Below are 25,254 nucleotides of genomic sequence, written 5' to 3'. Positions count from 1 at the left end.
AACACCGTGTCTACGTATGGCGCGTAGTGAGAGCCGTACATTAACAGAGCGAGGCAAGGATGTGTTCAGGCGCAGCTCTGAGTGTACGTCACCCAAGTTTTGGCAGCGCTGAAAGCCGACACACAATCAATGTAGTAACAGTGCATGTGTAAAATGGAAGAAAATACACTGGAGGTGTACAAATAAAGTTTTATTGAGATTAAAATAAAAGTGTATCTGTTCTGCCAGGCGCATGTAACACGGACAACTTAAAAATGCATCTGAAATGCCTCCTGGACGAGCTATAAATCCGATATTCGCTGCTCTTTCAGCTCTGTTTTGGGAGGGTCTTGAGAGTCTTTAGCAGCTAGTTGTTAGCTTTGTTTGGTGCTGAGAGGGTAGCGCACAGCGGCTTTATCAGACCTTTTTTTTTTTTAAACTAAAAACAGCTGCGTGGTGCAGTTGGAAACAAGACCGGTGAGATAAGTGAAAGTGAAGTAAAGTTGTGGACTGTAAAACCAAAACAATAAGCTGAAAGACATTAAAACTCTCCAGAGAGTTAAAGGATGATGATTTTCTCTCTTCTTAGCTTATCACTTTGTGCAATAACCGCCCTCATTTTACATTTCTTTGATTCATTGTTTGTGTCATAACATCGATTAATACAGCTTTAAAAAATGTCAAACAATACACAGCCCTGGTTTATTATGAGTATTTGCTGTTGAGCTGTGTACATATGGGCGGGGATATGCATGGATATTTGAGTGTAAGATAAAAATCTGAGCGAGTGAAGCACAATAAGGGCCTTGGGCCTGTGTTTATATCTTATTGCTATGACGCCCTCATATCTCCAACCCCACCCCCCCCACCTCCACCCCCCCTCCCCCCCAGATGTGTTGTATCATCTCACAGGGATGTTGTGTAGCTGCCCGGGCCTCTGCTGTCTCCATTCATGTCCCTGCGTGTTTACAGCTCCCACTCAGACCCAGCTGGCTTCTCTCGTCTGTGATCAGTCTCTGTCAAATCCGCGCGCCTGCCTCAGCCGATCACTCCCTAGTCTCAGCGTCAACCTCACAAATCACACCACCGGTATGATCCATCACCTGGGCTACAAGGTGCTGCGCCGCCTCTCCTAATTGTTCTAAAGCCTTCGTGCTTCTAAGACCTTATCTCACCTGGGTCGCCATTAGCTGGTGGTACTAACATCCATTCAGTGTAAAATAGGTATCAAGGGATGCAGGGGAGGTTCGAGAGGACTATTGCTTTTGTAAAATGCTAGCCTCTCAAAAAATTTCCAATTGTTGTTCTTTTTCCAAAAGCTCACCAGGAAAATGTTATGTTCTGAGCCCACTGAGACCCATACTTGACTAAAAACACAAAAATCTGAGTACCTGCGGAGGTACCTGGGGATCATTACCTAATGACCGCCATGCATGACCCAGCCTGAGTGTTGGGCATTTAGCAGGGCCGGGTGTAGCCACGTGTGTGTGTGTGATATTGGCGTACAGGTAGCTTGGGTCAGAAGGCCTCTCTGTGAAGACTGATGAGGTGTCAGGACAGTCAGCTTCCCACGCAGACTTCCGATTTATCACCTGGCCACTTTAGAGCGCAGGTGTAAGCCCGATCAAGGAATTAATACATTGAGTTTGTTGCTGTTCTGATGATGGGAAGAATAAACTGGTGGCCAATTTAGTAGGATTTAAAGAAAAATCAGTTCAAACCAGATCTCAGTCTGGGGTATTTTCATCACACTATAAATGTGAGTTGAGTCATACTTAACATCTTGAGCTGTTACTATTATGAGTTTTCTGCTGTTTCTGCTGCTCATCACAACACATCTCAATCTGTTCCTCATTCTAACAGCTCTGAACAGCGTTCGCTTGCCAGTTGCTGGCAAGTGCAAACGCACCAATCAAGCCAAGTCACTTCAAACGGCGGGAACACTGAGGCCACGGCAGAGCTTTCCTCTGTCTTCCGTGAGCCCTTTAACCTCTCAGACACAGCTGACGGAGAAGCTGCCAGTTCACACAAAGAGCGTCCTCATCGCCCTATGACGGTATTCTCAGCGCAAGCTCAGCACTAACCCCCACCCCCTCCCAACCCCTCCTGACTCGTAAACAAGGCTTTTTTTAGGGGGAAAGAGGAGAGGAAATACCCAAAAACAGCATACAATGTGTGTGAAAAGGAGGCAGCGCACATCAATCTAAAGCCGTCTCAGCTGGGGGTCACCCTGGGGTGAGGCGCCTCCTGGGGAGACTGCTCTCCAGGCCCGAGTGGGAGGCTGGGGAGTATCTCCTGAACGGACCTGGCCTGGTCTCCATCAAGCTGCCACGCTGAGTCCGTTAGATGTGTCTCTGGTCTTACAGAATGATACACAACAATGTTATTTAAGACACAGACGGATTTGGGCTTAAAAAGGCCAGAGGTAAATTCTTCTTGAGAGTTCTTTAAAATAATTCACGTACAGAATAATTTATGTCCCTAAAAATGTTTATATCCGTCAGCGTGGAGGTTTTATTAAATAAACGACTGATATCCATTAGTTGGGGATACAGACATTAATAGCACTAAAGTTTACAATAGCTATAAAAAACAGATGGCATGTCAGACTTAACTGTGGAGTACAGCTAACATCCCTCTACTTTCCCCTTAATGTGTGTTTGCATCACAAAACTGGCCAATTCTCTGCTTTTCTAAAAGTCTGGTGACAGGCGAGAATAAACAGTCAAAAACACTTGGTCCATCATATCGTGGAATTTAGATGTGAAGCTATTAGATTGTGCTTTTTTTCCTGCTTTTTCTGCTTGGATCTCTGTATGTACCCTGTACCATCTGAGGAGGGGGCTTACTTTCACGTGTTTATCCGCAGCAAAAGTGATATCAACAGTCGACTCTCACAAAAATGACTTTAAACATCCTCTGTTGAGGCTCAGCTATAAGGGTTGATACTTTTAAAGCTCGAGAGAGATTTTCAAGAAAATCGAGACCGACTCGGCTGACTCTCGGTGGCGTTCGTAACACAGGGCAGAGCATCTTAAGTGCAGGGCCGTGCACTCTTAGGTCATCTATCCCGATAAGATAAAACGTTAAGACCGAGCTGTTTATACACACACACACACAAACACATGCAGCACCGGGGTCTTATAAACCTCCTTCTTGTCTGGCCTCTTTCTTCAGGGCAGGATTCAGTGTGGAAACCATCTCACTCTGGGAATTTATTTTAAAGCACTAACAAGAAACAGCTGCGAGGCAGGTCAGAGGGCCTCCGACCAACTGGATTGGATCTCAGGTGATTTTTTTTTTTTTTTTTCTTCCCCCGGTCCAATAACGCAGCTCTGCTCTTTCTCTGTTTGTGAAGTGACCCTCGTTTTAGGGTCCATGTTTTATGAGGAAAAGATGAAGTAGATAATGGTTGTTACATGTGATATTTCATATTTTCACGAGGCCTGGTAGTGCAAATGACCACCCCAAAGCCTATCGCCTCTATCTGTGTAACCCTGACCCATCCTGTGTGGCAATATCAGCTAAACACAAACACAAAATGACTGTTTTGAAGCTATAGAGTCATCTGTCTTTCAATACTTTTAGGAAAATTGTCCAAGTGAGAATTTATTGAAACCCATAGACAGAATTCATCCCTTATTTTGGGGAAACCAAGGTAGTAACACATCTTAGACTAAAATAACCTTTCAATAGGGATGTAAACTGATATGAGACAACTACTACTGTAAATTATCATATAGAAACTGGTATTTAAATAAAGGCAGAGTGTCTTCAATAATAGCTGGCCAGCACAAACAAAAAAAATGCAGTCACTATAATGGGGATGGAATTACCTGTAGCCAGCACTTTTAATTTATTTATTTTTTGTTTATTTTATTTTTATTAAAAAAATATTTGGACAAAGTTTTGAGTTTCATTCATGGTAGTTTAACTACTAAAGAATAACCAGAAACCAGAAAATATTAGAATTCAAGAAGCTGGAATCAGAGAATTTGGACATTTTTTTCTTAAAAAATGACTAAACGATTAATCGATTATCAAAATAGTTGGCAATTAATTTCATAGTTGACAACTAACCGATTAATCGACTAATCATTGCAGCTCTAATTGACACACAACAGATCCTTCCAAAATACGACAAAAAGTTGCAATTTGGTTTCTGAAAAACGTGCAGCAATATCATAAAACATACCGGTGGAATGATACATGTTAGTTGAATCACAGTTTATTGTATCTGATTGTGGATCATTTATAGACACAATAAAATTGAGATAAATTGATATTCACCCCTATTTTTCCAGATGAATTATTGGTCTCATTGTAAATGAAATTCGCAAAATGTAGACCAACAGCATTAGCCAAACCTACTGTATATTCTCTGTAACTTTTAAACTATGGCATGCTTGCTAACTTTCCAGCTAGTCACACTCAGCAAGCTAATGTCAGAGTTACCTGGAACTGATGACTCCTCAACTATCACAGTGACAACCACAAACCTCACATCCGCAGACATGAGGACAGATTTAAAAACTAACTCAGTCTTATACCATTTCAACAGCTTTGCTCGACTAGTTTCTATCTCTAAAGAACAATTCTGAGACATTTCCTACTCAGCACCCACTTTTCCCTCTACCTCTCTGACATGAGGCTCTTCATTGAAGCGTCCAGAGTGTTTTATACAGAAGCAGTGAAAGGAAGAAGTGAAACAGGAGAACGTCCAGTAGCTCAGCACAGAAAGCCCCGTGGTCTGAAAAGTTACATTTTTTTGCTCTCTAGTGATTTTACAGAGCTGTTTGTTAGTACAGGTGGGAATGACTGGACAGTAAGTGTGAGGTCAAGGCTGTTAATTCTCTGTACGAGTGAAGGTAGTGAGGTAGTAAGGATAAGGGCAGCGCTGGTGGGTATCGGTTAATTAAAACAGGATCAGTTTTCCTTCCTGTCTCTTGTGGTTCAGATAGAAAAAAAACAATAAACAAGACCGCTTGGCTTCAGGCTAGAGCTGAAGGAAGACGTGAAGAGAGTAGCTTGATGCAGTGATAAGAAAGGAGGAAAGGAAATAGGAAGAAGAGGAGGGGACAACAATGAGTCATGAATTATTAAGGCTACAACCTCTGGGAACCGCCAGGTCACAGAACATGTGATTTTAATGTCTGCTCTGGGTTGGCTGGATTACTAAAGGACCCTTAGGCAGAGAAGCTCAGATGCTAATACACAAGAATGATGCTTTTCCTTGAACCAAATATGTGACAGTATGTTTTGGGAAGTATCTAATTTTTTCCAGATGCAATATATTCTGAACTCTAAATCCTTTATCCTTTACTATAACAGTACTGAATGACATTAATCAGTGTTTATTCTCTCTCTCCTCCCTGCAGCTACCTCTGGCAGTGAGGGTGGCGCTGCGAAAGCGATCTGAACAGCGGACGCTTGCATCTATCTGGCTGCTCTGCAACCCGGAGGGCAGTTGATATGTTTACTTGGCCTTAATGCAAGTATGGAAGTCAAATAAACGAGGGGCCCTATGAGTAACACATGTCGCTTTCATCAGTCCGTCGTTGGCAATAGGGTCGAACCGTTTATAAAAGAGGGGGATTTGCGACTTTGACAGGGAGAAAGAGCTCGCCCCGTGTTAGTTTACATGTCTGTCTTCATTAGATTCTATGCAGGCGAATGGGAAGGCCATGATGCAGAGTGGTGGAGAGCTTAAGGCGGAGAGGAAATGGCAGACAGAAAACAATTACCCCGGGGGGTTAAAGGACAACCGAGTGTGTACAAATAAGAGAAAGTTTCTTTTTTTTTTTCTGCAGAGCTGCACTTGTAACCCTGCACATCTTCGGTCGCATGTACTCATGTGTGTGTACACGTGTGTGCGCATGACTATAATGCGAACGCGGTTCCTGACAGTTGACAGCAGGGCCGCTGAAGTGTCTGAAGACTCCAGAGACAAGAACGAGTGGCCAGGACATTACTCAGCAACAACAAACAACAGCCCTCAAGATAAGGAATCATTTGTCACTGAGGCTGCACTGACAAACAGCATGCATTGTGTGATAAAATTAGCCAACATACCGCTTCCCTTGTGTGACACTGCAGGAGTTGAGTCACCTCAGGGTAAGCCTGTGGGGAAATCTCTTTTATCTGACACTTTTATGGATAAAGACAGGAAGGGCTTTCAATCATCGGGAAGTTGCTCTGCAGTTTTGTAATGTTTTACTTTTATTCATAAAGGTTTGGCTTTGAGCTGAGTGCTAATTTATCCAATTTTAATAGAGATTGTATTATTAAAAATGAATAATAATGAAAGAGAAGTGAATTTTTCATGCACTTTAACGCTATGAATATGAACATGTGATTCTGCTCATAAGATATAGTATTAGCTGATATTATTTATCTAACACAAGTTTAAGATTATTCTGATATCAGGTTTGTCTCTTCCCTGTGTTCAAGCTGTTTTTCATACTCCCTTCAGTTTAACATTTATAGAGTTGCACACATTCAAACTGTGATCTGCCCAGTTTAACCACAGACCTCTACTGATGACCACTGAGCAACCATACTGGAGCTAGGGTTGGGTACCGTTCACATTTGAACCGATACTGGTACTGGTAAATTTCAGGCGTATGTGTGTCGGTAAACTGGAAAGGATTTTTCTAAAGGCACATATCAATATTTTTTTGAATTCACAACACAACCTGCTCTCAAGGTACTGAAATTTGGCACCGATTGATCTACCGTGAATAGGTACTCGGTAGTACTGACGTAATTCGGTCGGTGCCCTTAAAAGTTTGGTACCCAACCCTAACTGGAACATTCAGGCCTCAGTGAATGCCTTGCTCAAAACCACAAGCTGCTGAGAGAGGAGTGACTTCTCCACCAAAAAGCCCTGGAGGCTGGCAACCTTTTAAGACCGCAATAGATAACTACCTCATCAGAAACGTGCTTTGTCTTGCAGTGGGTAGAAATGAAATACCTTCATTATCACGTGACACAATAAAAACAAACAAAGTTAATTTGTTTCTAAGAAAAACTTTTAGCATTGAAAAAGTTTCACCCTGTGTTGCAAATTATCAAGTACATCTGATGTTTAAAGCAGGCAGCAACATTCAAAGCCAAGTTGTAATTTCTAATAGGATTGCACACTGAGGGCCGTGCTTGCCATGCTTGGAGTAAAGCCCAGCAGTCATTTGAGACTCCTTCGCTAATTGACGCTAATTGCTATTGTTCACACAATCCTTAAGGCAATCTCAACAGCACAGTAAACATTGTCAGAGCATGGAAGGAGGGCATACGGGCCTCCATGTCTCTCTTCTCTTTAAATACACCGCCATGGTGGTAATATGGGTTAAGGACACGCTTGGCAGTCAGGCCTAGACAAACTCCTTACAAGGGTCTGGGTGAAATCATTTCTGGCATTTTTGCTTCAAACTGATTAAAATGATTATTAGATTATCAAAATAGTGCTGACTAATTCTCCAATGATCAACTAGTTGATTAACTGTTGCAGCTCTTGCATTATACAAATTTGATACTGTTACACTTTGTGACATGTCAGAATAGAGAGAATATTTATTTAACTTTTATATTGTTTGCTGCTCGGCCATCAGCTGACTCGTAACATTCAAATTACATTCATGCAGGTGCACACTTCTCACTATTACTAAGCTGATATTTGCATAAGAGAACTCTTTGCTGCTGTAGAACATACGGAGGACGTTGGAGTCCTTATGTGTTAAGCTTTTGCAAAACAAATATTTAGTTTTTATGTATGTGTCTGTTAAGATTCTTCTACTTCTACTAGCAGAATACTCGTTGCTGTCTTTGACACATTCTTTAACTTTCCAGTCAAATCTATTTGCATAACCATTTGCTATAAATAGTTAATTTCTTGACAAGTGTGACAAGTGTTGTTAAGTATTCTTCAGTAGAGCTAAATTAGCTTCACTATAGAAATCCTAATTTATGATAATTAGTGGAATGGGGCATTGGGATGATGTGGATCGACCATGCTTGCGACAGGTCTCTGAAGAAAATTATATAAAGAATCTGGACTGCCCATAAATAACCTGCGGTATTCACAGTATTCAAAAGGCTCCATCAAAGCTAAGCAAGGCCATTAGTGATGACAAAAGATCTACATGTCATACCGCAGACTTTCACTTGGTGAAACAATTAAACAATCAATGACAGGTGAAATTACTCCTCTGAAGACGGCCATAAAACATAAAGGTTCCCACTGCCTGCACAGCTTTCATTGCTCATATGGAACAAGTAAAAAGGAAATGAATTGGAAAAGGAGGTTGCGCTTCAACAATGGGGTTCTCAGTGGAGTGTTAAACCCGAAAACCAGTGAGGGTGTTCCAAAAAATATGAAAAGGTAGCACATCTCAAATTTCCAAGTCAAAGAGGACAAAACACTAACGTTTTACTTGTTTATTTGGCTCACATCACATTAAAAAGGAAATGACTTTTACATTGATCCATTGGATTCCATTGGCTCATTGTATACTTTCCCCCTGCATCTGGACTGCATTGTAAGTTCATTTGCTCTGAACTACACAGACATACCCTTACAATGTTTCAGCAAATATGTCAAAACACGCAAATGTCAAAATGAAAGAATCCAATTCCACATTGAGGCATATGAACAAAAAGTTAAAGGCTTCTTCGAGGGGTCACAGCCAATGAAAAATAGAACGGACATGGCGATGACAACTATACAATCAAGTAGTTGAAAATGTAGCTAAAGCGTGCAGGTTCTGATTAAGGCCTGAACTCTCCGTAAACCTGTTCGCCATGCAACTTGAAACTACAAGAGAAGTGGGCGACTGAGCTGTGATTACAGAGATGAGGGCCTAGTTTGTAAAGGAGTTGAAAGCATAATTTTTCATAGAAAACTGATCTTAATGTAAGAACCAGTGAGTGACAGTACGGTATAAAACACTACATTCAAAAGCTAAAATTGAGTTCAGATACAGGTATTTAGCTGAGTTGTGGCCTTACAAAACGCTACTAACTTCTGAAACACACTGATTTTACACAGATAGATCAGTTTACTGAAAGACAGAACTCACTAAATGCCTCCGCCAACCAGTCAAGTTGCAGTTTACATCCATGTCTGTCCAGACTCATATAATATTTGTAGTGAAGACCATGAAGGAAAAAAGGTATTAAGTGTATTTTCTGGTGAAATGGAGGTTATTACTATATTGACATGTATGATTCCAGTGAATAATTTCCACTGAGAAACTGTCTTCACTACAGACATTTTATCATATTAGACATTTGTGTTAAACTTTGTCGTAATTTGCGTATGAATTCCTGAGTTATGGCCAAAAACCTGTTTTGTGAGGTCACATTGACCTTGACCTTTGACCTCACACCACCAAATTGTAATCAGTCCATCCTTGAGTCCAAGTGGACGTTTGTGCCAGATGTAATTAAAGTCCGTCCAGGCATTCCTGAGATATCGTGTTCGTTAGAATGGGATGGACGTCAGGTCTCAATGACCTTGACCTTTAGAATCTAATCAGTTCTTCCTTAAGTCCAAGTGAACATTTGAGCCAAAGTTGATGAAATTCCCTCAAGGCGTTCCTGAGATATTGCATTCACGAGAAAGGGATGGACGGACAACCCGAGAACATAATGCCTCCAGTCACGGCTGCTGCTGGTGCAGAGACATAAAAAACAATCGAATTAGAGGAGCTGTCACGTTCTCATAGTGATGTCATCAGGGTTATTTGGGCTTGTCAGTAAGTGTTTCTTACTCAGACAACAGCAGTGATGATAACAGTGAGATTTCAACAAACCTTGATGTTCTGGAGGGGTAAAAAAAAAGACGCTCTAATGGGAGAGTACTCTTCCATATGAAGAGTTCAGTCACAAAACCGTTCTTTGTCCATTGTCAAAACATTGCAAGCTCATGATTTACAGCAGAAAACGCAAAACGCCTGTGCTATTCTTCAACAGAACCTGATTAATACATTTAGTGAATTCAGCACACAGTATTCAGGTCAGATGACACAATATAGCGACTGTGTTCAGCCGGAGATGTTGCTGTCTGAAAGCAAAATTTCAGTCTAACTTCGGCATCTTTAAAGATGAATAACTTGGATGAAACTGAAGAGTCTGTGATGTTTTCTCTTTCAGTGAAGTAAAACAGTTGGCATTGACATTGGCACGTTCATGCTCAGGGGGGTTTTGTAGTCTGACTGGGATTTTCCAAGGTACGATCTTGTAAGTGTGTAATATCACCCATTAATGGACTATTTTCGTAGCAATTTCCAGCACTTTACCTACTTGTTTTATCTTAAAGAATGTTAAATATTGCACTTAGTAGAAACTCATATCTGTTACATGGCATTGTTTGACTCTGAAACATGAAACACCTAACACAAAATAAAACCTTTTCAATAAAGTTTGTAAGTTAGCTGTATATTGTTTACTTATTTGTACTTAATCAAAACAACCCAACCGCAGTTTGACTGATAATACCTGTAATATCCAATAAAAAAAACCCCATAATCTATGAAAATGACTAAAAATGGAGATATCTGATTTTGCAAATGAACTCTTCATACGCTATCTCAGTCTTAGTGACGGTGAAATTGAGCAGCGACATAATGAAGCAATTACAGTGTGGACTCATGCCAAACTCCAGGCTCCAGAGCAAATCCAGGGTAAAGTCTTATATGTTTATCTTGACTCGATCCAAAAAGGAAAAAAAAAAAAAAAAAAAAAAACCCTTCATAAATTGACTTTACAGTCTGTTTCCAGTGCTAAATTCCATTTTTATTTAAAATGTTTTATACCACTTAAAGAATCCCCAAAGGCAGTTTTCACTCAGCTTTTATGTACAAAACAAACAAATGGCTGCAGACTATCGTATAATTATTTCACCATTTAGTTTAGTTTTTCCTTCAATAGAAACAAACAAACAAAAAACATCTGGTTCCTTAGGTTGGAGATGGTCTTCTTTAGAGTTTGGGCACATTGTGGCTTTTGTTTTTGCAAGGCCTTGATTAGAAAGCATTTTCCTTTCTTCAAAGTCCCCAATCTAAGAGCACATTGAAGTTTTAAGAATTCCTGCCTGGCTCTTGATAATGATCCACATGTGGCCCAGTTGTGATCTTCATCAACCAACTCGTGTTCTTTGTGTGGGGAAAGGGTGCCACATGCTGCCACTGAATTATTCCTAATCTTCTCTTTAAATGCACCACATAAAGCGCTCGCAACCAACACCATGTGAAGTCACACTGTATGCTGTGGTTTGGTAGGGGGGGGGGGGGGGGTGAATAATGACTCAAGGAAAAGACTATAAAGATAGCTGTGATTTTTGCAGTTTCAGCTACCTCAACTGTGGAATTTTTTCCATCCTTCTCCCCAAATCTACCAATACTTCAATGATGCTGTTCACCCAACTCAATGTCTCAAGCAACCAATGGGGTCCTTTCTATCTTCAGGCGAAACACACCAGCTGCATACATTATATTTGTTGTACATACTATTGTTGTCGATGTAGGCCAAATGTGAGATCCACTATGTCAGCACACATTGTCCTAGTTCCCTGAGACTACTACTATATTCCCCATGAAGTGGTGATAGCTCATCTTCTTGTGCGGTGTTGTAAGTGTCACAGTGAAACATAACATATAGACCTCGATGAGCCACAAGACATTGCGGATTGCAATCTTTTCCAAAAAAACAAAAGCAAAACTTGTTCTTGTACGCATGAATATTTCCTAACTGTAACCAAGTCATTTTTGTGCCTAAACGTACCCAAATGACAAAGGTAGAAGATCAGTTATATTCCAGTTTTTGGAAGTCCCAACAGTCCGACAGTAATATTTGGAATCCAATTACAAACCAGTATTTTATTTAGACTGGAAGACTTGTTGGAAATAACTCAAGATAGATTTCTGAATCCAGGTCAGCACTCCCACTTCTTTATATATACTTTATACTATATTCATAATATCCAGCGCTGTAGATCTATGTGAGAGTACCACAGAGAAAACAGTGGCCGAGAAACCAGTATCATCTAAAGAATAGTTGATGTTATCTTCTCCCAAACTGTTAAAATAAGCAGCGCTATTCGGTACAGCCATAACAAAAGTATAACATGTCCACTACCTTCCCCGACAGTACGGCCAATGAGGGGTTTGTGCTGCTGTTGTTGTTGAAACTGTGTAAAAACAACTATTCCTATAATTAAAAGGATTACAGATGTAAAGAGTTATAGACGAGGGACCGTATGAATTCTTGCAGCTGCGTCTATCACGCCAGTGCAGGTTTAGAACGATGGGAAGATAAAGCAGGCGCACAGCCATGAGCGAGTGTTTCTCCTGCACAAAGACTCTATTTAAAGCAAACCACTCTACCATTGGGCCTATAGATGGGATAGACCAGCCCAAGACATCTGATCTCCCCCTGTCAGACCGCCACTTGTCAGCTCCTATTAGGGCCAGCGGTTGCCTCTGCTTACATGTGGTACCCATCAACCCAGACCACGAGGTAGCGATCCTGTTTGGCTGCCGCAGCGTCTTTTTTCCCCCCGCGGGACACTTGGTTCACTCAGTCTTGGGATCACCTCAGGTTATATGTGGTGGGTTATGACAGCCTAATGGTGCTAGTAACTGTGTGGCGGTAGCATGAGGGAAGGGAGGAGGAAGGTGAAAGAGAAAGCTACCTACAGATGCTTGTCTTTCATAAAGATCACACCTGTAGGGATGTCTTAATCGAGCATGAATGAAGCACAGAACGAAGGAGGGAAAGTGTTCACAGCTTTTACAGAAACAGAATTAAATGCTTTGAATCTTTTAATTTTAACTAAACTCATGTCCAAGAATCTCTTAAAAATGTCATCAAAACTGGACAACTCAAAAGAACAGAAGCAACACAGCAATTAATTCACCTCTCAGTTAAATATCTTCCATTAGGGGGTCTGATGTGTTACCTTCAGCAATAGTTTTATGAAGAAAAATATTTTTTCAATATATCCTGTGCTGATCATGAGTCTACAGATCCCCTCCTGTTCTTTCTCCCAGCATAGACTGCCAGTGTGTAAAAAGGATTGAGTTACCAGTGTGTAACGAAGGCAACGGTGACGCTGAAACACAAACATAATCTTTGGCAAACTGTTTGCTATAAAAAAAAAAAAAAAAAACATAGAGCAAGAGACAGTCAGTGAACATCCATAACTAGGCTGTTGTGGTTGTCTGTCCTGGTATGAGACATTTGAGTTCCCCTAAAATGAAGACCTTGTATTATTATTGTTACTCCATCTGCCCCCATAGCCAAGTTCTGGGGCAATTACACAAGACTCTACAGCTATGACAAGCTGCCGAAGCGACACACTAACCAAACAGTCAGGATAACACACACAGACACAGAAATGAGCACAAGGCCCACTTCGGAAAATCACCAGCAGCCCGGTGTAGAGTTAACGCACACCTGCGAAAACAGCTTGATTGCAGCTTAAACCGTCCAAGCTTCCCTCGCATGAGTTTGTTAGTTTATTCTAATGCAATCAGACACCTTGCATGATACTAAATAAAGCTTTTACAAAAACTGTCTTCTCACCTTTTTGGCATGCACACAAGGACAAAAAGTGGAACGGCCTCTCTCTCTCTTGGGATGGTCCCATTTGTATCTATGCTTCAGTGGATTAGCCGGAAAAGCGTGAAGCATGAAGTAATGATCATGGAGCCTGAGGTGGCATCTGCAAATTACTTATTTTGTACAACAAATAGCCCATAACCCAAACAGATTTAATTTACGATCACAAAGAAAAGCAGCAAATCCTCACAGGTAAGAAGCTATTTGGCATTTCTGCTTGACGTTTAATGACTTAAACAATTATCAAAATAGTTGATTGTTTCAGCTCTAATTTGTTTGAGGCCCTTTAAACCAATGTAGAAGATGAGCGATTGACAGAAATGAACTTCCATTAAGGTTTGTGCACTTGTCACTTCGTGTTAAACTGCATTTAAAAGACGTTAACAATCCCTCTTTATGCTGAATACACAACTTAATGACTTGTTGATGGATGGTTTCGCAGTATCCATATATTTCACCTTATATACAGTACTTCTTGGAACATTTATAACTTGAGTCAATATTTGCTTAAGTCTGTCATTACGGCCTGTCTGGATGTTGATTACCCAAGTTGTCTTGAAATGGATTTTGCATTCAATGTTCCAAAACGTTGGGATGATTTTATGAAGTGATTGCCAGTCTGTAAAGCGTAAGGGTCCCAATGGTTTTGGCAGCCTGTGCCAATCTCGACCCCTTATACCCACCAACCCCCCAACCCGTCATCCACCAGACGCCTACAAGTCTCCACTAGAGCTTGTTTGGCCTCATGGAAGGAAATATTACCTGAAGCGGAGCACTAATTGGCAAGTGCCCAGACACCCCACAAGTGCTAATGAACAGGCAAAATGGCCACAGCAAAAGAAAGAAGTGAGAAATCCAGATCAAGAGCAGAGGAGAGTAGAGAGGGGGTCCAAAACTTACTGAGGCTCTTTGTGAGCCCTCGCCCTCTGTCCGGGGCTTAGGGCTACTTCCTCATCTATAATTAAGGGGTTATCCCCCTGCACAATGGAGACATTAAACTGTAAAACCTTGCAAGGCAAATTACTGCTTTTCCTGGGAGTTAGAGGAAGCGTCTTGATATGTAAACAATACCCCCTCTTCTGCTGAGTACCCTCCTCCCCCCCTTTTCTCTCTCTCTTCCCCTCCGTCTCCCCCCTCTACCTCCCTCGCCTCCCTCTTTGTTCCGTGGGAATTTCAGACGGGCCAGATTCTCTCTAAGACTACAACTCTGCTGAATAAAGAGGATTTACAGTACCTTTATCACTTAAGCATCTCAAACCTGTTTTGCCAAAGCTAACACTTGGAGAATGTGCACTGCACTCATGCAAACAGCGTACACAGATACACACACACACACATTCTTGCTAGGCTCGCCGTGGTAGTCGGTGTTACCGGTGTTCGGGCGTACACTGATTACACATCGATTACATGACTTGCTCACCGCCCCCCACAGTCATTTTGCTTTTTTTTTTATAGAAATTAAACCCATTTAGTTGATTTTTGCATATCAGCGCCTGCGTCCATCAAATAAAAAAACTCTGATTTGTAAAATACTGAGTGTGTTATCAGTACTTAGTCGGATGACGGACACAACAGCTGAGTCAGATTTCACTTATCACGTGATGAAAATAATGAGAGTTGACCGACAAGACGATGGCGGAGGATTTGATGTCAAAGCGAAAGGCAAAAGTCAAGGAATCAAAGGACTAGTGTGTAAGATTTAGTGGCATCTATTGGAACGGACTTGGCAGAAATGAAATATAATGTTCATATGTATGTTTTCATCAGTGTATAATTAATGATATAAATAAAGTGATTTGATCGTGGCTTATTGTATTCTACTTGTTGATGAAGGCAAAGTCATTCCTGTGCTGCTGCACTGAGACATCTGAGATAATAATATACAGCTTACAACCTGTATTGTGTGATCAGTTCTGCGTTTTTAGATTCATCAACCGGAGAAACTGTTCTCTAAAAGTTTTCGGTAAAGAAAAGGCCAGCGTAAGCCACAGATATGCTCCCAAGCGGATGTGTACATGGACAGCCGCAGACATCACGGATGCGCAGTAGTTCTGTTTATACTACTTCCTGGACTCTGTTTGGAGGGACGCGTTCCACACATGTGCAGTAGATCGACGTCTACAGGATGACAGCGTTGTGAGTCACAACAAATCTGAGTTATGCGGATGTCTGCACAAAACCTATGCGTACACCCTCTGATGACAAAATTTATGTCGACCTTAGAGGACTCGTGGATGCGGAAAGTATAACTTCAGCTTTAGTGTGGATGGATGGTCGAAACAGAGAGAAAAAGTCCTCTTAGACTGTTTTACTGTGCACATTGTGAATGTCTATGAATGTCAGTCAGCCTACAAATAATAATAATAATAATAATGATGTGTTTTTCATTATTGATTAATCTGTGTATTATTAGTCTTGTTAAAATTCATAAAATACAAAAAGATTACCATCAAAATTTCCTAGAGCCCAGAGTAATGTCTTTGCACTTCCTGTTTTGTCAAACCAAAGGTCAAAAACCAAAAGTATTAAATTAAAGAGGGAAAATATACAAGTTTTCACATGTGGAGAAGCTGTGGACAGGGAATGTTTGCTTAATAACTGATTATTACAATTGTTATTCGATTTCTGTTCCTCGAGTAATTGATTAATCTCCTAATTATATACAAAACATATAATAATCAAAGCTATCATTTTATTCAGATATTACTTCGCTAAGACAATTCAGTCTCATTACAGTCCCTTTCATCAAGTCCTTAAGATCACTGGATAAACGCAAAATGCATGATGATGGTGGTCAAGCTGACAAACAGTCTGTTCACAGTGTGTGCGCACGTCAGATGCATGTCTGCCATGAACATGTCTGTATTCGCTGCTGTCAGGGGATGACCCTGCTGCTCTTTGAAGCCCGAGCCAGGAATTCTCAGGCTTAGCTCACTCCGTTGGGGAAATCACCTGGCAAACAAAACATAGCAGGCTTACACGCTATACTAACGCACACAGGCTTTCATTCACCGAGCTCTTTTTTCATTTGTAGACTGTTTATTAGACAGCCGCCTCCCTTCCCCCCCCCCATTTACGTAACGAAGCTCAAAAAGCAAAGCGGTGAACCTTGTCACAGTAATCGCAAAATGAGGAGTGTAATTATGTATCTTAAAAACAAACCTTTAATACAGAAGTTATGGGAAAAAACAGGCTTGGAAGGTATCCTCGTTGTAGGTATGTACGAAGTAATGAATAGGCTTGAAGGTCAAACTAGTCCAAAACTTCACATGTTGGCTTGTTTTGCATTAAGAGGATCCCCATTCCACTTTTTATTGCCTTTATTTACATTAATGGAAAACTCTCTCTCCTGGTTTTATTTAGAAACATAAGTTTCTTTTAATAAAAATACATCTTTTCCCCTCAGATTAGCTTAATTGCTCTTATCTTCACCTTCTCTCTGAGTTTTGGCCGGAGTTCTGTTATGTTAGGATTTCATGAGTCAACTGAAGTTGACCTTTTAATCTTCACATGACCCTACTGGCTTATAATAATAATCAAACAAACATAGTCCCAGCAAGAATACATGCATTTTTATGTTATTTTTATATTTATTCTGCTACAAGTCTACCATGTCCTTCATGGATTTGAATTTTACTCAGGCAACGCGAGCTAAAAATGGAACTGCAGAGCACTTTAAGGTTAAAGTATCGGCCAAGGGGCACTTGTAATGTTTGGGTTGGTTGTAATGAAGAAAATTTAAGATTCAAATCTCAGACATCCTGTTTCTTGAAACCAAAGAGATTCTTTCATACCATTAAAAAAAAAAAGTCTACCCTGCTAACCTCAGCCAGGGATACCACTCAATCATCTGTTGCTACCCAGCTGTTACAGAACGACGGTCGTTATTTCTGCTTCTTCCAGCATATTTTTCTGCAGCTATGATGAATGACATTACAAATCAGTTTTCCATATGGCAACATTTTGTTTGCTTTCTTTTTCTAGGGACCATGACAACCGTATACACGGGGCCTTATGACAGGCTTTGCTGTGATTATAGAGCACTGTAACTAATAGTAGCGCAGTCCCGAACCACTTTCTCACAAAGAATATGACACTGTAGCAAATGGTTGCTTATGGCTGGCAGAAAATCTCCTCCAAATTATTGCTTTTTCATCCTGGAGTAAGGAATCATAGAGAGGAAGTGTGTGCGGGAATACCAGCATCCAATTGGACTTACTAGGGTCTTCTTAAGGTCTACTTACAAGGTTTTCCTGAGCTTTTAACCACATCACATGGTCCTCATCGGGTGTCATAAGTGTGATACATGTATTTTCTTCTTTTTTTTTTAGTTTAATTTGTGCGTTGTGAAAGGACCTGGAGTTTGGACTTGTTTGCCAGCACCTCTAAAGCTAACTAATCTAACATGTATCCTATAAAGACGAGCAACAGTTTATTTTCTGGTAATCTCACAGTGACGATACGGACTCTGGTAAGTCTCTGCACTCCTGTAATTTACTTACAACTTCCCCTAAAACCACAAATTGTTGTTTTTACATTTTTTACATTTCTGTAGGTGTGTTTTGAACTTTGGGCGGGCAGGTTGTTTTTCCTCTGTCTCCAGTCTTTATGCTAAACTAAGCTAATCACTTCCTGCCACTAGCTCCATACTTAGATTGATACTGACCTTCAACATATAACTCTTGGAAACAAAGCGAACTATTATTTTAACCCCTTTCAGCACGGTCTTGGTGTTCATATGTGACAAACACTTTAGTCAAGTCAAGTAATTTCTTACTTATATAGCCACAAATTGCTCAATTTGAATGAGACACTGAGGTGTTGTGATGAAACCAGAGCCAGCCCCATTTGCAGAAGAAGTCCATGAGATGCAGGTGACATTTCAGTGTTGACCATTGAATTAGAGATTACAATAGAACAGACTTTAAGAAAATGACTGACACCTGTCAGCCAGTAAGATTCGTTCCTGAATATCAACAAAAAAAAGTAGAAGAGACTCTCAAGATGCAAAAATCAGTTTATTAATTAAAAAAAAAGATTATTTTGCATCTTAATTGCCTCTTTTACTCTTCTTTCCTTATGAGAATTAAATATAAAATGCAAGAAGCAAAAATTATATGAATATATAACATTTCTTCTGAGAAGCCTTCCAGTTTTTCCTCTCTAATCCTGTTTTCGGGACATGTTCCAAGAGCCAGTGAATTGTATGCTGGGACATCTCTTGTTTGTTATACCTGTGTCCGCTGTGTTTACTCAGCAACCTCATCTGCTTATTTTGCTGGTCGCACAGTTTACTGCGACTCGTCTACGTCCTGTCCTTGGAGGGAGGCCAGCGGGGGATGACCGGTTTCATGGCCGCACGCTCCGTCTGGAATAAGATTCACCCTCCAGGGGGATGTGACCACAATGAAATACTGTAAAAGCTTATTTTTTTTTCATAAATGTTTATGGAATTCCTTCTCCTCTGAGAACCTTGCCGCTGACTGGGCAGAACGCTTTGGTATTGTTTCTGTCCGACACCGTTTTATTTAAGTTAGAAGCCAGTTCATTTCACTTAGTTCACCCACAGTCTGGTAGGTGATGTGTATGTATTGTATGTACAAGTCTGCCCCAAAGCTCTCAGTGATTAGGCTACTTGCTAAATGCTAACAGACAGTGCGGCTGTGGAGCAGGAGCAGTGAAACCTAAGATCTGTAATTAAAAGAAGCAGTGTGTCCCTCAGGAAGAATTTCACTGATAGCAAAAATCAATTCCCTCCTCTTGCTCTCTGGAGTAGTTACAACATAATCACACCAGGCTTTAATTGTAAAGACACCTATTGTCCGCTGGTTTGCTCAGGCTGCGACACAACAGAGCTCTCCCACGAATAGATATATGTTAATGCAAACTTTTCAAGGTGCATATTATTGTTTTATCTGTTCTCGACTGATGCCTGAGTAACTGCAGACATGCACTTCTCATCATGGGTGAGTGGGCTTCCTTGCTCCGTGCAGCGCTGTGATTGATTCTTTTTCCTCCAGCAGCGTTTTCTACGAGGGTGGACCACAGCTGTGTCTGCAGGCGAGTGTGGTGGGGGGGAGTCGAGTGGTGAGGGGATATGAACCGGAAGAGCCTGACCACAAACTGTCCGCCTCTAGAACAACTCAGCCATAGGAACCAGGCCTGTTTACATAAGCGCGTCCTGCCCGTGTTTACAGCTAGCACACATTTTTGTTTTACCACGTCTAAACTCCACGGACGTTTATTTTGCTTCACTTGAACTGTGAGAGTTAGGGCTATGTTAGCAGATGAAAGTAGCCGAGACTGGCAGACTGTTGGCTCGAGTCTAATGAATACCGAGGGTTACGTTGGGTCAAGGAGATTGAGAGTTCACGGCATAGAAATGTGCAGGGATGGACTTTTTCAACAGGTTCTTTAATAACATGTGGCGTCTTCCCATCAAATAAAGTGGTTGCCTGAGGCGACACCTTAGAGGAGAGAGGAGAGAGCGCTTGGCACCTTAGTCGGCTGATTCCCATCGGCCCGACAAACAAAACAGGCAGGAAGTGTCTTAGAGGCAGGGGCATGGATTACACTGTGCATGCTGGGAAAGGGCTTTCTGTTTAAGAGAGGATGACTCACAAAAAGAAAAAGGGAAGTACAAGCCAGGGAGAAGGGAGAGACTCAAGGGATAGGGAGAAAAAGCTGGCTGATGGGGTGTTGTTAATCCCCTAAAGCATCCATATATTGCCCCCACCTCCTCTCTCACTGCTTGTAAATGGCAAGGAATGTAACATGTTGTCTTTGGGCCCTGTGTGTGTACACGCCTCTGGTACAGAGAGATTTATATTCGCAGACATTGCCCAGAGCATACCACATAGCTTTTTTAACTCTGGAGGACTTTGAAGCAGAGGCAGAGTGTTCCAAAGAAACAACCGATATCAGAAACGTCCTCTCATTTGAGCCTGATTTATGTTTCATAACCACATTAGAGACATGCCAAAGGCTGTCAGTCTGCTGTTCTGTCAATAAACTATAGGCATTTGTCTCAGAAAACACAATTTGATGACTAGGCTGCTAAATATTTGCCTTCTAAGCCAGTGGTTTTCAAACTTTCTCACATCAAGGACACAAATTAGACCATGGACCTCCATTTTTTTGTCCCAGTGTCCTCCATCTGTTAGGATTTTTAGCTTTCATATGTTTTATTAAAGAAAGTGTGAGAAACCCATGACCAATATAGTCACACATTCTGTTATTGTGTTATCTATGGATGGAATTGTAGTGAAAATAAATGATTCCCTCTTTTCCTCCTGGAACGCCTGAAGGACCTCTGGAGGTCCCCAGACCCCACTTTGGAACCACTGTTTTAAGCATTCACTAAAATAAACATTTGTCTTGTAATAATATTAAAAAAAAAACTAGAAAGATAAGTCTCTATAGTGCTTTCAACTTCTTAAGAATTCCTCTGAACTCTGTGGTTGGAGTTTCTTTGCTCACTCATTTCAAGCAACCATAAAAAAAGATTCCAGGGAACTTATGTATAATTCAGTTTTGAATAAAATGTTTTAAAAAGTAATGATAATACATGTATATACACACTATATAAAGCTGAAAAACCCCCTTGTGACCAATTGCTTCCAATCACTGGAGGAGACCCATACTGCCTCCTTACTGTAGTTCCCGTCTCTTAGTATGTAGGCCAGCGCTCCTGTGATGAGAACGTCCTGTAATGGGCGATGATAAAGGCAGCAACATCAGCAACCACTCAAGGCTCAAGAACCAGTGTTTTTGGCTTTTCCGCGGCATTCAGCAGGGCTGAAGACCAATGAAAAAAAAAAAAACAAAAAAAAAAAACAAGATTTGCCCCTTCTGCTTTCACTTAGCATATCTAATCTTTAAATCCTGTCTTGGCCAGCTAGTCCCCCAAGTGAAACTCTAGATAAGACGGAGAGAAAGACAGATGGAGAGAGACAGAGAAAGAGATGCAAGGATGGAAGCTGGAGAGGGAGAAGAGGGATGATTTGGAAAGCAACCAAGTTAACTGTTTATAAAAGCCAAATGAATTAAAGTAAGCACTGATCTCTGTACCCCAAATAGCAAGTCAGCCATTCAAGTATTTTAGCTGGGTTTTTTTGTTTTTTTTGCAGGCTGGTAAAATGAATGTTGCATTAGATGTAGCCAGTCCCAACTTAGGTACTGGAAATATCAGGCACAAAACCTAGATGTAAACTGACTCTGCAGATGCTGAAGCTATATGTTGAGAGTCATTCCGGGATAGAAACAATATCAGTCTCTCTTATAAGACATTCTTGGAGGACGGCAGCGAGTTCCTGATAGTGTGCGGCTATAGACCCTGACAGGAAAATAAACAACACGGGGACTTGGTCAATAGGCCTTCCTGTAAGCTTGTTGCTTGCAGGTCTTCTCGAGTATCAAGAAAGGCATTATTGATACACTGTTATAAAATGTTACAGTAGATGACACCTGATAGAGCCTTTTTTCTCTCTCAACTCCTGGGATACGAGTATGTGTTTTGGTCTGTTTGGTGGCTTTAGGAGCCAGGGGAGGTGTTTCTTCTATGTACAGCGGTGTAACTCGATCTACAACGTTTCCTTAGATGAGACAGATACATAAAGTTGCATTGCGCTGCACACTTTACCCACACGGAGTAGCAGGGGCCTCGTCAAGAACTGCATTTTACTTTTTTCACTGTGCAGAATACTTTCAAATTCTCTGATTCTTTTAACTAAGGTGGAGGGCCAAGGAGTTAAACCCAAAAGGAGGTTTGGGGGTCTGGCATGAATGTGGTCATCCCTGCATAACCCTGGCCACTGAACCCCCCCCCCCACCCCCACCCCCTTTCCTCCACCTCTCTATCGGCCTGTGGAACCACAGCGGCGTAAGAGCCTCATTTAGGAGCATAGAAAGAAAGGCAGAAATCTCTTTCTCAGGAAGATTAGTGGCTGTCCCTTTGGAGTAGGACTGTGGACAGGGGAGGAGGGTTGGAAGGGTTGGAGAGGAGGGGGGGGGGGGGGGGGGGGGGGGTCTATTTTTCTCTGGGACATTTTTCTCTGCCAGGGGGGGCCGTGACCCGCTCCAGAGCACCCTCCAGAGAAAGGCCCTGTGGCCAGTGCGGAGACCCTGGTGGAGACCCTTTAGACTCAAGCTGCATCTGAGACTTACTCATGATTAACACACGGCGGCTCCTTATCTCAAAGCCACGCTCTACTCCCAGCAGGAGTAATTATACTAGACGTCTCTTCTTCATCCATCTACACTACAGTGACCACTTGGAGTCAGACTGGAAAGACCTGCGGATGATCCATGTTCACGCAGGAAAAAACTGGAGGAAGGGTGATTTAATGCTCTATCTGTACTGTTGTTTAAGTACAAGTGAGACGGCAAGTGTTGACAAAGGTGAGGATTTTTTCTTTTTTGTGGCGCCTCCTCTTTAGATACATCAAGGTTGTGAATAATTATCTGTGGCTGAAGAACATCAGTATCTGTCAGAGGCTCGTAAGCTACAGCCAGACACTAAGAAAGATGAATATAACACATCGGTTAGGCAGAAATAATCTCACTGTGTTACTGAGCTTGTCTGCTCCACTGGCCTCGTACAGTCAACACCAAAAGTGAAGGATGATGGAAAAATTCTCTTTGGAAAACTTTCTCAGAATATAATAAGGGTCATAAAACAACAAGTTGGCAGATCTGTGTTTGAAACCGAGAGAGAGGAAGGCGGCGAAAAAACAGCACATCTACGCTAGCTTTTGGTGTGAAGTAGGGAGGGAAGGGGGAGGAGGAGGGGGGGCGCATCATTCACAGGTATTCCTTTGAAACCGTGAGATGTTTTACAGTCATGGAAGCGGGCACCTAATCTGAACACATGTTACTCTGACATGGTAAAGCACAAGCCGACACACACTCGTAAATCCCGGGGCCTGGGAGTCAGGTTGCGCTGGTTGAGCCTGTGGAAGCACGCCTTGTAGCTGTGAGACAGATGCAGGCTGTCACACAAAATGTGGGTGCCCATTTAAAACCATTAACAAGGCCCTGAGAAAGCAGCCTGATTCCTATCATATGGACTGAACCCGACCTGCGCTTTTGTGCCAGCATCTCTAACCTCTTTCCTCTACTTCTCCTTGGACGCTGACACATACTCCGCATTAGAGGCCAGACACACTTCCATTATGTCTTAACACTCAGAGACACAGACAAGTTCAAAAGGGCAAGGCATGTCTCCATGAGACACAAGCAAAGTGAGCTCTCATGAAACAAGTTATGAGATTTGAGGCCAGCTGACATAACGGATTAAGTTGAACAAGATGTTCTCAGGATGTTTCTGCTTAGGTTACACTATTATATTGTGTGGTTTTATTTTTGAGCTTAAAAACTGTAATGTAGTCTGCATGGTGTGGTGTGGAGTTTGCAACAGACAGACATACAAGTAAGCTGAATAAATAAGGGTCCTTGAACAAAGAAAGTTTCCGACATCTTACAAAGAATGTTTCCAAGCTACTTGATTTATTCACATTTGCCCCCATTTTTTTGTTTTTTTTGTTTGCACACGCATGCTAAGTTAAGAACTGGTTCATATAACGAGAATATAATCAAATTGAAAACAAAAGCAGAGCATTAAAACTATCTAATGACGTACTAATGTCCCACTTTTACTGTTCCCTTATGTGAGAAAATGAGATTTGTGATGGCAGGCCACCAGGCCCTTCATTAAACAGTAAAACAAACTTGAATGAAATGTTCCTGCAGTGGCCCCTCAGATGATGCCAGCGTGTCTTCCTGAGGGGTTTCAGTGTCCACCAGCCCGCTCCACCAGCAGGACTTAGTAATTTATAACACTGGTACCTCAGAGGCCCGAACAAGGTCCTCCAACCTCGTTATGAGGAGTTTTCATCACACAGTCACTAATGAAAACATGAGCTCTCATCTTTTAATTATGACCTCCTTTATAGAGTGAATGTTCCGCACCCTGCACCCTCTATTTTACCTCACTTCCACAAATAACCCCTGATGGGTGAAGACTACTTTCTGTCAGTGGTCCAAGGTTATGAAAATTCAACCCCCACAAGCCTACATGACACACAATGGTCATAACTGTGTATATGACTAAATAATTCATGCCATGGTAAGTGCAATATTTTCTTTTGCTGGTTTGAAAAAAACTTGTGGCCTCTTTGTGGAGGTGCCAGGGAGGGTGCACTCAAACGTCCTAGTTTCTCACCCCGCATCCCTAAACAATTAATGCTCATGGCTCCTCTCGTGGCAGGCCACCAAGCCCATCATTAAGCAGAAATTCTGCTAACGCCACAATGTCATTCGACATCTTGTTAGCATTTCAAAGGTGCCTCCCTCCTCCCAGCCTTTATCAGAGGCCTCTGATACACCATGTCGTCCACTGCTATGCCAGCCTTTTTTAGTAATTCATGAAATTTACACTCGGGAGGTGAGAACAAGGTCTTTCGACCTCATTATAGCATTTTCTCATCATCCATTCTCTGACATCTTTGAAACACGCAGCCTCTATCTCTGGGTCTAAATCTTTTCATGTGCCACCCATCTACTTATGTGAGTAGCCATAATGTTTCAGTTCACTGCACTGCGGAGTACATGAACCTACAGAAAAACATCCAAGATACAAGATGGCTATATTATACTACT

The 25,254-nt window shown here is 41.6% G+C and overlaps 1 protein-coding gene across 1 annotated transcript in view; it reads right to left on the bottom strand.

The window, feature by feature from the left end:
• Positions 1-25,254, bottom strand: part of gli2a (GLI family zinc finger 2a) — an 89,894-nt gene that overhangs the window by 44,586 nt on the left and 20,054 nt on the right. The window lies entirely within an intron of this gene.

This window comes from Thunnus maccoyii, chromosome 11 (assembly GCF_910596095.1).
Source record: "Thunnus maccoyii chromosome 11, fThuMac1.1, whole genome shotgun sequence".
Taxonomy (NCBI): Eukaryota; Metazoa; Chordata; class Actinopteri; order Scombriformes; family Scombridae; genus Thunnus; species Thunnus maccoyii.
The sequence above is the reverse complement of the archived record's forward strand: the minus strand, read 5'-3'. Positions and strand labels throughout refer to the sequence as shown.